Raw genomic sequence first — 15089 nt, 5'->3', positions numbered from 1 at the left:
AGAGGGGTCTCCCCACTCCCTGGCTGGGAGGCGGGGGCTGGAGGTCTGCAAGCATCTGTGACCACGACGGGCCCTCCCACAGCCTCACCCTGGAGGCTGACCCCAGTCACCGCCAGCACCCCTTTTCCGGAAGGGTCCGCACCCCCGTCGCGGGGCGGGCTGGGGTAGGGAAGGAGCCCACAGCGTGCCGGGGGAGCGGGGCGCAGCCCGGCAGGGGCGGGGGTCCGAGGCGCGCCGGCTCCGCACTGCGATCCCGCCCGGGTTTTGCGGCCGCCGCGCCCTCGGTCCCTCCGCCCTGCCTCCTCTCCTCCGCCCCGCGCTCCCTCCCTCCGCTCCCGCGGTTGGATCAGTCTTCTGGCATTTCCTGCAGCCGGGCCGCGTCGCCAGCTGAGCCCCCGCGCGCCCGGCCCGGCCCGGCCCGGCCCAGCGCGCCCCGCTTCTCACGGTAGGAGCGCCGCGGGCGGGGAGGGGGCGGCAGGGCTGCGGAGGCGCCGGGGAGCGGGCGGGGAGGGGCCCGGAGGGGCTGCGGCCCGGAGGGTCGGGAGCGTCCAGCCGGCCGCCGGGTGGAGGGGGGCGGGCTGCGGAGTCGGGGGAGCCCCGTGCCAGAGTCTGCGGACCCGGGGGACGGGGGCGCAGCCCCGCAGCCCCCGACAGTGGCCGGTCTTGGGGAGCCGGGGGTGGTGCGGGGACAATCGCAGACGCGGGCGGCTTGGGGGGCGGGTGGTGCTGAACGTGAGGCGCGGCGGGTAACCGGGCTCTCAGTTTGGGGGGCTTGAAAGAGGCTGCCTGGAGGAGCCGTTTCTGTGTCCCCGCTCAGTCCAGACCCAGGGAGTCTTGAAGGGGCAGGGTCTGCGGGGAGGGGGCGTGCTGCCTTTGCCTGGGGTCTGGATTGGGGTCTGGCCTCCCAGCTCTGGGCTTGGTCTGTGTCCTCAGTGAGCCTGCCTGAGCTCGGGGGAGGACCTTTGCTGTCCCCAGCGTCCTCCTTCTCTAGACCACTGAGCCCCTGAAGACTCGGAGCCTCCGACATTGTTCCCGATATAGTTCCCGGGACATGAGCCTGCATGAGGGTCCTGTGCGCTTGAGGATGCCTGAGTATCAGGGGAGGGCGGGATGTGGGGTCGGGGTGCCGGCAGCCCTGGGGGCCAGCCACTGCCCCCTGGGACCCCCAGGGACAGCCCGGACCAACCTTCCACCCACCCCCACCCCCACCCAGCTCGGCAGTCTTCTGTGGAAGACCCTGGAACCAGGGTTCTGAGTGGCCCCCGGGGCGTGTGGACAGGCCCCGCCATGGGGAAGTGGGCTCCTCTGCCCCCACTCACCGTAGGCTGAGCCAGGCCCTGGCCAAGCAGCTGGTTGGGTTTTCGCTGTCTCTCCATTTGGAGGTTTTTCCAACTCGCCACTCGCTCTGCACCAGAGATAATCTGCCGGAGCCCCTTCGAGGTGCCTTTTACAGGCTGACCTCTGTGGTTCCCCTGCCCCAGGTACGCCCCTAGGCCGGGTCCAGCTGCAGTCTGGTCACAGCCAGAGTGGGGACCTGTGTGGGCCAGGTCCCAGACGGCAGAGCCCTGCCCTCAACAATGGCAGGCAGAGTGGTCGGCCCGTGGCTTTTACCCACTTCCCTGGCTGTGTGAGGCCGCGCCGCTCCTTGAACTTGCCAGGCCTTGTGGGCGGTTTGGGGGCATCTGGACAGCTCCCCTTGGGCTCCAGGCCTGCGGTCCCATTGTCTGCCTGCACACATGTGGGGCAGGGCCCGGCTGCCAGGAGGGCAGGCAGGAGGTGCATCTCTCTGGTCTGTCTTGCAGCTGTGTTTAGAGATGGTGACAAAGCAGATGGGCCAGGCGGAGGCCCTCCAGCTGCCGGGAGTCCTGGGCCCTGTCCTGGGGAGGCCGCAACGCCGATGTGAACCCATGTGGGCGGTGCGTCCTGGACGCTGGAGAGAAGCCCCTCGTTTCTGGACCCGGGAGTCAGGCTGGCCTGAGTTGGGCTAAGGGATCAGCTGAGTCTCCAAAGGTCTGTTCCCGGCTCTTTCCGGAATTCTGGCCACAGCCCCTCCCCTCTAGGATGGTCATTACGGGGCTCAGAAGGTCCAGGGGTCAGTTTCTCCCCTGAAATCTGTCTTCCTGGAAGCTTCCTGAACTGTGACAGTCAGCTGACATGCTGCACTTGGAGGAGGGAAGGAAACCTGGGTGACAGGCCAGTGGTTTGAAGATTGTTGGGTGTTCTCAGCAGCTGTGTCTGGGGGACTCTCGCTTCCCGCTGATGCTGTGGTCAAGCCAGAGTGTGCGCGTGTGCGGTGGCGCACAGGTGGATGAGAGCTCACCCAAGGTGATGGAGGCGTGCCCGCCCCGCTTCCCGTTCACTGCAGGGACAGGTGTGCGACCATAGCTAGGAAGAGTTACATAGGTGAGGCCTGAACCTTGGGGCTGGGGGCTGTTCAGGGGCGCACAGCACGTGCCAAAAGGATCCCCATCTTTTGGATTTGAAGGGAGTGGTCCACAGGTTGGATAGAACTGCCTGGCTGCTCTCAGGAGTGGAGAGGAGCCAGGGGGGCACCGTCAGGGGGTGGGGGCAGGGTTGAGTGGCGCAGAGGGGTTGAGTGGCCCCTCCGAGGGCCAGGCGCGCTGCTTGAGGCCGTCAGAGGAGCAGAGGGCTGCTTTCGGGGCTGAGGTTGCCCCGTGAGCCTGTGGGTCGAGGGAAAGGCCCGGGGGATGAGCTCTGTGCAGGTCTGCGGCTGGCCTTGGTGGCTCGTCACCTTCAGTGGCTGGGGAGCTGTGTGGGCAGATGGAGCTCGTCCAGGGAACAGTCGTGGTGGCTGAGGACAGAGGACTTGGACTTTGGATCACGTGTCCTCGGCGTTGCAGCTGCCCCACGCTAGGATTTCTGTGTGCCTGTGGGTGTAGAGTTGGCCTATCCTGGTGTCTGCGCTGAGGGGAGTGGGCACCCGCTCTGTGGTCAGGATTGAAGTCACGTCCCATCGAAGGCCAGGGCTTAGATGCGACTTGGGTCTGGGACACAAGGACTCTGGCTTCGAGTTCTTTGTCCAGTAAGGTAGCTGGGGAATCGGCTGTCAAGGTAAGAAGCGCTGCACACCCAAGACGTGGAGCCGCCTGGGAAGGCGCAGGGCTGTAAGAGAATTTCCAAGGTTATCTGGGTCATGAAGCCAGTGAGAGGCTGTTCCCACGGTGCAGGACACGAGCCTGGTTGGCCAGCCCCAAGGGACCCACGGGGCCCTTGGCAAAAGCCTCAGAGCCAGCACGTTGCTCACCTCTCAAGCCCACCCTCCACCCACTCTTCTCTCCAGACTGGCCTCTGCCCCTCCCTTCCAAGGTGTGAGGCTTCGTTTTCTCAGCACCGTGATTCGTTGTCTCTGAAACCACCTCTGTCCTGCACTAGTTCAGTTGAGTGGATGGATACAGAGAGAGCAGCTGGGCCAGGGTGGACCCACGGCAGGTGACGTGTAGGCATTGGGGTTATCCTTCACTCATTGCCTTGATGTACCCTGGGGCTCTGACCCCTAGCCTGGCACACAGTAGGTGCTGGTATCCGCTGGGGCTCTGACCCCCGGTCTGGCACACAGTAAGTGCTGGTATCCCCTGGGGCTCTGACCCCTGGTCTGGCACACAGGAAGTGCTGGTATCCCCTGGGGCTCTGACCCCCGGCCTGGCACACAGTAGGTGCTGGTATCCCCTAGGGCTCTGACCCCTGGCCTGGCACACAGTAGGTGCTGGTGTTCCCTGGGTCTCTGACCCTCAGCCTGGCACACAGTAGGTGGTGATGTACCCTGGGGCTTTGACCCCCAGCCTGGCACACAGGAAGTACTGATATCCCCTGGGGCTCTGACCCTCAGCCTGACACACAGTAGGTACTGGTATTCCCTGGGGCTCTGACCCCCAGCCTGGCACACAGTAGGTAGTGATGTACCCTGGGGCTTTGGCCCCCAGCCTGGCACATAGGAAGTGCTGGTATCCCCTGGGGCTCTGACCCCTGGCCTGGCACACAGTAGGTGCTGGTATCCCCTGGGGCTCTGACCCCTGGCCTGGCACACAGTAGGTGCTGGTATCCCCTAGGGCTCTGACCCCCCGCCTGGCACACAGGAAGTGCTGGTATCCCCTGGGGCTCTGACCCCTGGCCTGGCACACAGTAGGTGCTGGTATCCCTAGGGCTCTGACCCCCGGCCTGGCACACAGTAGGTGCTGGTATCCCCTGGGGCTCTGACCCCCAGCCTGGCACACAGTAGGTGCTGGTATCCCCTAGGGCTCTGACCCCTGGCCTGGCACACAGTAGGTGCTCAAATGAAGTTGTAAGATCGTCTTTGCCCAGGGACACCCCATCCTGTGTTTCCCTCCTGGTCTGTGGGCCTCACCAGCACTTGCAGGTGGGACACCTGATCGGCCTGTGCCCTCTGCTCTAGGAAGGATGGACCCAGCCTGCCCCCTTCCCAGGGGTCCTGCCGTTCCTGGATTGGAAGTATGGTGTGCAGAGTAGCTGACCTGGGGGGAATGCCTGATATTTACTGGGTGAATGGAAGGGGGCCAAGGCTTCCCAGGCCCTCTCTGACCCTGGCTGAAATGGGGGTTGCTGCAAGGGTGTCCAGGCCCCACAGCTGGGCAGTGCCACTCATAACCCAGTGAAGGAGTACTTTACAGGTTAACAAGCACATGAAGGGGGGTTATGGGGCGCCCCCTCCCACAGGCCGCTGGCCAGCCTGACCGTTTTGACCAGCTAGGGGTCACTTTCCTTTGTCCAGGCCAGGGTGGGATTGGGGATGGGGACCAGGAGTAGGCAAGTCCCCAGGAAGGCAGAAGGGGCGATGGCCCAGAGGAGATGAACCAAGCCAAGGGCCTGCCTCTGAGCCAGGAGGGAGGGAGCCTTTCGGTCCTTGACCGACAGTGGGCAGGGGCGGTGACTCTGTCCCTTCCCTTGCTGGCTGTGACCCAGCCAGCGTGAGCCCATTTCCAGCAGCTTCCACTTGAGTAAAGGCGCGTTCGCTGTGGGAGGGTTCAGGTGGCGGTATTGATGTGCCCGCCTATTGGGGTGAATACGGCACAGGGGAGGTGCCTTAAAGGGCCAGGCATGCGCAGGGCGTGGGGAGGGTGGTGCGGTGGGGCAATCTGTGCCCGCCTGTGGGGGAGCCCTACGGCAGAGCCGGGGTCTCCGGGGGTCTGTCGCTGGGTCTGCGCTGGCTGCAGAGGCAGCTCCTCGGGGCTCTCTCTGGCCTGCCCTTCCTGGGAGAGCCGCGTCCCCAGAAGGCCAGACGGAGGGGCCGGAGGATGCGTGGGAGAACAAGTCCTGCCTAGCCTGTCCGGGAGGGTCACGCTCACCCACCTCACTCAGGGGTCACCGTGCGGGGCGGAGCTGGGGAAGGACCTGCCCCTGAGGTCTACAGACTTGAGCACGGAACCTTCCAGGTCAGAGAGCCCAGGGACAGGCCTCCTTGTTATTTATTGACACGTTTGCTCAACGTGTTCTTATGGCTTTGCTGCTGGACTGGGTGTAAGGCGGGTTCGCAGCGAGTCTTCACTCACCCTCGTGGGGACACCCAGAGGTCCGGGGCCCTTGCACATCCTCCCGTGGACCCTGAGCTTGTGGGGCTCGCCACTCCAACCCCGAGGACAGGGAATGGGAGCAGTCCCCCTTCCCCCACCCCCACCTGCCTCCCAGGGGGGACCTAAGGGCCAGTGTGGCATCTGGGGCAGGGCTCTGAGAGTGCGGCCAGACGTGGCCACGGACGAGCCCCTGCCTGCTCGGGACACCTCGACATCCACATCCTCGGCGCCCTGGCCGAGGCCCTCTCTGGGTCAGCATTCAGCCACCCAGAGGGACAGGACAGGCCCTCCCGCATAACCCTGTCCCTGAGGGGACTCTGGATCCCTGCTAGCCCGTCTGCCTGCCCGGCCTGGGCTGAGCTGGCTGGCCCCCAGGGCCCTGGTGCAGGCCTGGGGTTGGAGGTGGGCCTGGGGTAGATGACGCCAGGCATCACGGTGGATTTGGGGGCTGAGCCAAGGAAGAGGCTCGGGGATTCCTAGCCCAGGCCCTGGGACCAGCAGTTTCTTTACTCTCCAAAGCTCCATTTCCCTGTGTGTAACCCAGGGCCTCTGCAGGCCCAAGAGAAGTCAGGAGGTGGGTGACCATCAGCCACGTGCTGGTGATGCTGGCAGGCACACAGCAGGGCCTCGGGGTCTGGGGAGGGCAGAGGGGGCTGAGGCTTCACTTTAAAGCCCAAAGGTGAGTGCAGGTGGGGAGTGGGCCCCGCCCCCAGACAGAGAGCTCCAGCCCCCTGCACCTGGATGGCCTTTAGCTCTTAGCATCTCCTGAGTGCAAGCGGACCCACAGAAGCGGCCTTTGTCCTGATGTCCTGAGTGAGTGCAGACACTCACCTGAGGCCTCTGTCTCCCCTCCCCAAGCAAAGCTGGGCTTGAGGGCCTACGGCTCATAAGGTCCATCCAGCTCCCACTTAAGAGACAAGGAAACCACCGCCCCCAAAATGGCGAGATCACCACATGTCCCCACCAGGCCTCAGTTTCCCCATCCGTGAAAGTCACTCAGTCGTGTTTGAACCCCATGGACTGTAGCCCACCAGTCTCTCTGTCCGTGGGATTTTCCAGACAAGAATACTGGAGTGGGTGGCCATTTGCTTCTCCAGGGGATCTTCCTCACCCAGGGACCAAACCCAGGTCTCCCAGATTGCAAGCAGATTCTCTGCTGTCTGAGGCACCGGGGAAGCCCCATCCGTAGGTCTCCTTTAAGGCCCCAGATTTTTCATCCTGTGTCCTACATTCCTGCCTGACTAGACGGGGAGTCCTGGGGCAGGAGCTTGGAGAGAGGGGGCATCCGGAGGCCCATCTCTAGAGGGCTCGGTTCCCCAGCCCTGCCCTTCCCACTGCTTTATAGCTGAAGGTTCCAGCAGGTTTTACGTGGAAGAAAGTGTTCACTCATTTTCAAAAGTGTGAATGCCACAAGACTTGGGGTTGGAAGTCTCTCCCCAACCCCGTCGGGTTCACCCAGGACTTGGTGTCACTGACGTGGACGCCTGCTGCTGCCCGCAGTCCCTGCAGTCCTGGGGCAGGACAGGAGGGGGCTTTGCCAGTCGCCCATGCGGGCCGCCCCGTGTGAGCCCTTTGGGGGACCCGGTACCCCTCCTGCGTCCTCCACCTGCTTCTGGAGCGAAGCCGGCAGTCCACTTTGAAGAGCCCTGACCCACTCCAGCCCACTCACACTGCTTCTGCTTGGGTCCCTGCTCTGAGGTCTCCATGCTGCCTCTGGAACTCAGCTCCCGGCCCTAGGGACGGGTCCCCTGCGGGGCAGGACCCACAAGGCAGGACCCAAAGGTTGAATGAGTGTTATCTTTCCCCAAATCCCAAATCCAAGTACTTATGCTATTGTAAAACACAGTGTGTATCGTGCCTAAAAACTATGGAAATCATTTTACCATTTTAACCTAGATGTCTAACCAGTCTATTTATTCTGATAAGTATACTATCAAGTTTTTTAAAAAGAGGGGGATTGGAAGAAGCCCAGCCCTTGGTCCTGAGAGGCTGGGAGAGTTTGGGGTTGCCAGAAGGCGACACCTTGACCCAGAAGCGTCAGAATTCAGCCCCACTGGGTGGCCCGGAGGGTGAGGACAGTCAGGAATGGGGCCCGGTTGCTTGTCCATTTCAGTGGCCAGGGTGGGTCATCCCTGCTGGTCGGTAGCGAGCTCTGGAGGCCCCTGGGAGAGGGGAAGGTGTCCCCCCAACACACGCCGAGCTGGAGTTTCAGTGCGCGGCCTGCTGCCGGGACCTTGGCCACACCGTCCCGCTTTCTTTCCCATGCAGACCCTTCCTGGGCTGGGCATCTCCCCTACCAGCAGCAGCGGAGGCCTGTCCTGCAGGAGCACCTTCCAGCCACCTGGCGCTGAGCCAGCGCCCTCTCAGCCTGGGGCAGCCCCCACCCCCAGCCCCGCCCTGCTCTCCCAGGTTGCTGGGCGCTCACTCTGATGTGATCGGCACCTCTGTGCCTTAGCGGGTGCTGACCCCCTGCCTGGAGCGCCCTTCCCGCTGGCCTGGCAGCACCCAGCAGGCATGCGGGGAACACAGCAGGCGTCTGGGCAGCGCAGCCCCAGCCCGCCACCTTGTCCGCGGGCCCTGCATGGGCCCACCTAACCCCTTACCTGCGCTTCTCTTTTGCCCGAAATATACTCTGTTAACGGTGGCTTCCCACCCAGGTGGCGCTCTCGGTAAAGAACCCGCCTGCCAGTGCAGGAGTCATGAGACGTGGGTTTGATCCCTGGGTCAGGAAGATCCCCTGGAGGAGAGCATGGCAACCCACTCCAGGATTTTGCCTGGAGAATCCCATGGACAGAGGACCCTAGCGGGCTGCAGTCCATAGAGTCATAGAGTCGGACACGACTGAAGCGACTTAGCACGTGTTATATTGCATTTTGTAAACGTTTTTTAAACCGCGGTGACGCTGGTTTACAACAGGATGTCAGTTTCGTGTGTGTATAGGGTGTGTGTGTTGTGTTTTGAGCTCTGTATGCTCCGCGGCGTGCTCACCCAGGGTGCTCTCCACCCCATCCGGCTCCGATGATCCCTTACCCATTTCACACCCCTGCACCCCCGCAACCACTGCCCTTCTCTGTATCTTTAGATCTTAGATTCCACATACGAGTCGGACCCTGCAGGATCTATCCTTCTCCACCTGACTTGTCTCATTTAAGCATAATGCCCTGGGATCCGTCCGTGTTGCCTCAAACGGCAGGCGTTGGTCTTCTCTCGTGGCTGAGCCGCGTTCCGTTGTGGACACACCACCTCTTTGTCCAGACCGTCCCTTCTCCTCTGGGGCTGGGACTGATCTCCGGGCCAGAACCCCGGGCCAGGCCCTCGCCTCCACCCGCTTGCTGGGAAACTGTCACTGGTTTCCTGACGGGTCAGTGAGCCGCTGCTCCTGTTTGTTTGGTTTGGGTGTTTTGTTTTAGGCGGTGGCAGGCGGGTCACGGGAGCTCATTAACCCAGATGCCCTGAGTCTGCTGTGAGCAGCGCCCTGGAGAGGGGGCTCCTGACTTGCCGTGGGGGCTCCGAAGCCTCCCGTCCGACCACATGGATGCCGAGCTGCGTGGTGGTTGCATCGTGGGCTCAGTTGTCCAAGAACCAGGCGAGAGCCCCCCCAGCTCGGACACATCACTAGCCAGGGGGCCTGGGCGAGTCCTCAGTTTTCCCATCTGTGAAAAGGGCGCGGCAGTGCCGGCCTCGGGTCGAGAGGAGAACGCCTCTGAAGCACAGAGCCGGCCCCCCCGATGGCACAGCCGCCCGGCCCGCATCGGCCGAGGCTCTGCCAGCCAGGAGGGAGCGTTCCTTATCCTTGATTGCAGTTCTGATTAATGATTAATGGCTGGGAAAGGTTTACACACAGAAACAAGTGAAAAGATAAAACCCATCCCGCCTCGTCGAGGTCCTGACCTCTGGCTCCGCTTGCTTCGGGCCGGGAGCCCAGAGTTCCAGCGTGGGAACTGACCCCCACCTCCGTGGTCCCCCCACGGGGGTGCCGAGCTGACTCCCCCGCGCGCTCCTGCGCCTTTGCCGTATTTGGGTGAGTCCAGAGACGGGCGCAGGCCCCTTGGCTGCATGACAGCTGTCGCCTGACAGTCACGCTGCCCTCACGCCCTTCTCACTTCCCGTAATTCCGGAGTCATGGAGAAGTTGCAAAAACCCGAAAACGCAGCCTTTGCAGCTTCTTTTGGCCGTGGTGGTCTTGAGTGCCTGTGCCCCGTTCACTTTCCTTATTTTCCATCGATAAGGGAGCACTTAGGCCCCTGGTGGCTCAGACCATAAAGAACCGCCTGCAATGCAGGAGACCTGGGTTCCATCCCTGGGTCAGGAGGATCCCCTGGAGAAGGGAACAGCAACCCACTCCAGTATTCTTGCCTGGGCAATTCCGTGAATGGAGGAGACTGGCGGGCTACACAGTCCATGGGGTCTTAAAGAGCTGGACACGACTGAGCGACTAACACTTTTCATAGGCCCACTCTTCTGTCGAGAGGCCCTGGGTCAGTTCCATCTGATCCCGTCTTACGTTAGGTCTTCTGGGGCACGTAAGCAGGCGCTTCTCTGGGGTATCGGCCTAGGGCGAGGTCTCGGCTGAATGGGGCCACGTGGCTGCCAGGGACACCCCAGCACACGCAGAGGGGAGCCAGCCTTTCCCTGGAGAAGGACACCCCGCCACCGGTGGCGCTGAAGAGTCACAAAGGTCTGAGCACGGGGTGGGCGTGGGGACCCAGCCCGGGTGGGTGGGCAGGGAATGCGTCTCCTGGTGGGGTGAGGTCCTCAGCTTACTGTGCTGTCTGGGGTCAAGATGCACTTTCCTAGGCCATCCCTCAGCGTTCCTGGCCTTGGAGACCTGCCAGGACTGCCTGTCACGTTGAATCCCTCTGGAGGGAGGTCTTGCTTCCACCTCTGCGTGGGCTGCAGGCTGACAGTTGGCTCCCAAGTGCACACACAGATGTTGGCCAGGGTTCCCCCGAGGGGTCGCTCGGTGACCAGCGCATTCTGTTAATTAAAAGCAAGAACCACATGTAAGGTGATGACTGTAGTTGATAGCACTGTTGTAGAACTGAAATTCACTGGGAGACTGGAACATAACCGTTCTCACCAAGAAAAAAATAAATACCAATACGTGAGCCGACGGATGTGCTAATTAACTAGACTGGAGGAATTCTCTCTCACTGAGACATGTATCGGGTCAGCATGACGTACAGATCTTTAAATATCTCGCTGTTTTATTTGCTGATCACACCTCAGTTAAGCTGAAAAAAATAGACTGAACCAGTGACTGCAAGGATCCAGGGAGGGTGGGGTCTGGCTGAGGGTCTGCAGGTTCTGCCTGGAGCTGGTTAGAGCGAGGAGGGGCCCAGGCTGAAACACACACACACACCATCCCCTCCCCCCGACGCCAAACCTGGGACACAGATGGCGGCCAAGACCCAGAGCACAGTATTTCCTTGCGGTTGTTCCGTGGAAGCAGATTGCTGGTGGAAGGCAGCTGCCCAGTCGTCTGGTCTCCTGGGGCCTGGGTGCAGAGGACCATTGGTGACGCTGGTGCCCCAGGCCTCTGGGAGCTGGGGGACACCCTGGGCCATGGCCACCAGCTGGGAAGAGTCCCTGGCAGGATTCGGGTCCCTGTGCTGGGCGTCCACCCTGGGTGAGAAACTTCCTCTCCTGCACTCCCCGGTGTGGCCGGGGAGATGCCCCTGCTCCCGGGGTGCTGGGTGCTGATCCATCCATCTCAGGGAAGCCTGCTCGTGTGGGCATATTAGTCAGCTCTGGCTGCTGTAACGGACACTACAGACGCTCATCGTCTCTAGTCCTGGAGGCTGGAATCCCAGACCCAGCGGTGGGCAGGGCCGGTCCTCCTGAGGCCTCCCTCTGGGCGTGCAGACGGCCGTCTCCTCCCCACGTCCTCACAGGGTCGTCCCTCTGAGTGTGTCTGTGTCCTGACCTCCTCTTCCTGTAAGGACCCCAGTCCTGTGGGATTAGGACCCCACCCTAGTGACCTCATTTTACCTTAACCACCTTTCTGAAGACCCTGTCTCCAAATACAGCCACATTCTGAGGTCCTGGGGGTCAGGACCCCAACACAGGGTTTTGGGGGAGACAGTTCAGCCATGACCATGACCCTCCTGGGGTGTGTTTCTATTTTTATTTCCTGCGGGGCCCAAATGTTTGTAGGGAGTAAGATTTTGCGGTAATCAGAGCCTCTTCCACCCATAAATGTCTGGAAATGTTTTCAGACTTCACTCCCTTGGATCCTGACGGTCTTATATCCGCCCGGGAGCCCTTGGCCAGCATTTCCAGTGCCTGGACTTGGGATGGAGGCAGAAGCCCACATCATATGAGGTTCTCGCACAAACACCCAGGCACGCTTATCTGCGTCTGAGCCCCACCTGTGGTCAGGGAGTCCGATGAGGCGAGTCGCGGGGTCTGTGCCACCAGGACCTGCTGCTCCCTGGCCTCCTGCTTGCCAGACAGCACCTCCGCCAGCCTCAGCATCTGGGCTTCCCCTCCCCACTGCCTGCTGTCCAGTCCAGCAGACACCCTCCACGTGGAACCAAACGTGGCCTTTCCGGCGGGCTGGGTGGTCAAGCAGATGCTGAGCCACCAGGCTGTTCGTCCTGACGCTCGCAGTCCTTTCTGCGCCCGCGGCCAAGTGCACAGTGCTGAGGGCGGAATGCGTGCTCCCTACCGTGCTGGTGGGGGTCTTCCCTGGGAGTCCCCTGCTCCTCCCTGTTACCAGACCTGATGGGCTGCTGGAGGATGCAAAGGGGGGCCCATGGGGACCTCCACCCAGAGCCCAGGAGGGGAGCAGACCCTGAGCTGGGAGTAGCAGACACTGTTTCAGGGAGTGGCCCCAGGCACACCTAGTAGGTCTGGCCTTACGGGCTTCCTACCGAGAGCTCCCAGCGCGGCGGGAAAAGAGGCTTCTTCCGCGCCGAGTGGGTCCTTGAGGGGCTTCTCCCAAGTGGGGCCGCCTCCGGGCCCCACAGCTCGTGTTCCGTCCAGCTCGTGTCCCTGCCGTCCAGCAGCGCTGCAGACTGTTTTTTAACCTGCGGTTTAACGAACGCTGGGAGGAAGACACACAGGCAAATGACTGTCCTCCCACCTGTTCATTATTTTTAAACTGTGTCGTTTTCTAGTTCATTTTTAAATCTTGAAGCATAAAGAACATGCTGTTTATCTCTGGCGAGCCTGTTCTGCCCGACGTGGCCGTTCATCACTTCCCAGTCCAGTCTGGAGCATCCTGCCTCTGTTTGGGCCCCAGTCGGCCTGCCGGGCAGGAATAACCCTGTGGAAACTGTGCCCCCCAGGGACCCACTCCTTCAGGCCGTGGGGGCCTTTCCCCCACCAGAGCAGCCACCCCTGCTGTCAAACCTTTAAAAGCCTTCCCACGTTCAAGGGAAGTGTTTCTAAAATGCTTTACACACAATGCCTTGTAGCCTTAGGTATAAATGAGAAATAATTTAACCCTTTTCCTAGAGACTTAGGTCCTTGTTGTTATTCAGTCGGGTAGTTGTGTCTGACTCTTTGCAACCCCATGGACTGCATTACACCGGGATTACCTGTCCTTTACCATCTTCCAGAGCTTGCTCAAACTCATGTCCATTGAGTCGGTGATGCCATCCAGCCATCTCATCCTCTGTCGCCCCCTCTCCTCCTGCCTTCAGTCTTTCCCAGCATCAGGGTCTTTTCCAGTGAGTCGGCTCTTCGCATCAGGTGGTCAAAGTATTGGAGCTTCAGCTTCAGCATCAGTCCTTCCAGTGAATATTCAGGGTTGGTTTCCCTTAGGGTTGACTGGTTTTTCTCTTTGCTCTCCAGGGGACTCTCGAGTCTTCTCCAGCACCACAATTTGAAAACATCAATTCTTTGGCGTCCAGCCTTTCTTATGGTCCAACTCTCACGTGACTACTGGAAAGAACCATAGCCTTGACTATACAGACCTTTGTTGGCAAAATGATGTCTTTGATTTTTAATGCTCTGTCTAGGTCTGTCATAGCTTTCCTTTCAATGAGCAAGCATCTTTTAATTTTGTGGCTCCAGTCACCATCCGCAGTAATTTTGGAGCCCAAGAAAATAGAATCTGTTACCATTTCTACTTTTTCCCCATCTATTTGCACTGTGTTTTAGAACATGGTTAAGTCCACTCATTTATTTTTACTTAAGTAAATGTGCATCTATGAGAAACTTTAGATTGTTGCTGCAATTAGAGAATCACCCTCACCTGTAGTGAATAGCAGGTAATCTAAGAACACAGTGAGCTCGAAACACCAAATTGTACCGCGGGTCGCGCTGCCCCGTTTTGTCTGCTGCAGCTTTGCGCCCGAGGCTGCCCTGCTTCTGTTAAGTTAGAGAGATTCGTGGAGACGTAGCTGCGTAAAGACCCAGACTTCTCTCCCTTGACACGTCAGGAGGCTGGAAAGTGAACTGGAGAGAGGCACTTTCCCACTGAGACCTGTGATGACTCACGCTCCCCGCGTCACCCAGCTGCATCCGGCGTCTGCCCACGTTGTAGGAAAGTGTGATGTGCTCTTTCGGGTCTGGCTCCGGAGGCAGAGGGGGCTTCAACAGCCGATTCCAGGGGCTTCTGAGCACCGGCTCTTCCCTAGGAGTGGGCGGGGTGGGACGGAGAGCCTCCTGCTCGGAGCCTGGGAGGTGACCCCACCACAGCATCCCTGTGTCGCCTGGAAACCCTCCCCAGTGACAGCAGCCGTTCTCCAGGGAGCACCGGCTTTCTGTGCTCGGTTTGGGCCGCAGTGGTGTGCTCGCCTTCAGCCTCACTTCTCGTGGGAACAGACAAGACAGGGCCGGTGTGGATTTCTCCCAGGTGGGGACAGGGGAGAGGCGCCCGGGTCAGCTCCGTCCGAGGTCCGTGTGCTCTGCTGCGTGGAGAGGTCCCGTTCCTGCCGTCTCAGCAGGGGTCCTGGGGGCACAGGGTGTCTCAGGCACGTCCTTGGAGCGTCCACACTCACCTTTCGTTCAGGCCAGCTTTGAGCTCCTACAGTGAGAGCCTGGGGCGTCCCTGACCAAGGACCGCAAGCGGGTGGCTTAAGGCAACCAAAACAGACACCCAGGTGCAGAGGCGGAAGCCCCGAGTCAGGGTCCTGGCAGGACAGGCTCCTTCCCGAGGCTCTGAAGGAGGGCTCTTCCTGCGTCTCCCCGCCTCTGGGGGCCCTGGGCGGCCCTGGACTTGTGGCTCCTCATCCCAGCCTCTGCCTCTGCAGTCACCTGGCCTCCTCCTGGGTCTCCGTGTCCTGTTCTCCTGTTACAAGGACACGGTCGTTGGACCAGGGCTCCTGCTCCAGGGCTGCCTCATCTTCACGCGGTCACGTCTATAGAAACCCTGTTTCCTAAGGAGGTCGCCTCTGCAGCCTGTGAGTTTGGGATGTCCACGTATCTTTTCTGGGGTGCCATCCTCCAGCCCGCCGCACCCAGGAGAGGGTGGCCACGGTGGGTAGGGGCTGGGAGCTTGCGGAGACTCCTGGAGAAGCAATGGTTAGGAGCTGGGCTCGGGCTGACTCCTGGGTGGGAAGGCGATGGCGTTCTGGGGACATGGGGTGGCAT

At 60.9% G+C, this 15089-nt stretch overlaps 1 protein-coding gene across 3 annotated transcripts in view; it reads left to right on the top strand.

The window, feature by feature from the left end:
- Positions 1-397: 397 nt before the first annotated feature.
- The window catches only part of OSBPL5 (oxysterol binding protein like 5), a 72266-nt gene continuing 57574 nt past the window's right edge, over positions 398-15089 (top strand). For all 3 annotated transcript variants that reach the window (XM_068976638.1, XM_068976640.1, XM_068976637.1), the window contains exon 1: positions 398-445. The gene's annotated coding sequence lies outside the window, so the exon portion shown is untranslated. The remainder of the gene's footprint in view (positions 446-15089) is intronic.

The sequence above is a fragment of the Capricornis sumatraensis genome, chromosome 8 (assembly GCF_032405125.1).
Source record: "Capricornis sumatraensis isolate serow.1 chromosome 8, serow.2, whole genome shotgun sequence".
Lineage (NCBI taxonomy): Eukaryota > Metazoa > Chordata > Mammalia > Artiodactyla > Bovidae > Capricornis > Capricornis sumatraensis.
This window is presented reverse-complemented; position numbering and strand designations above follow the sequence as displayed.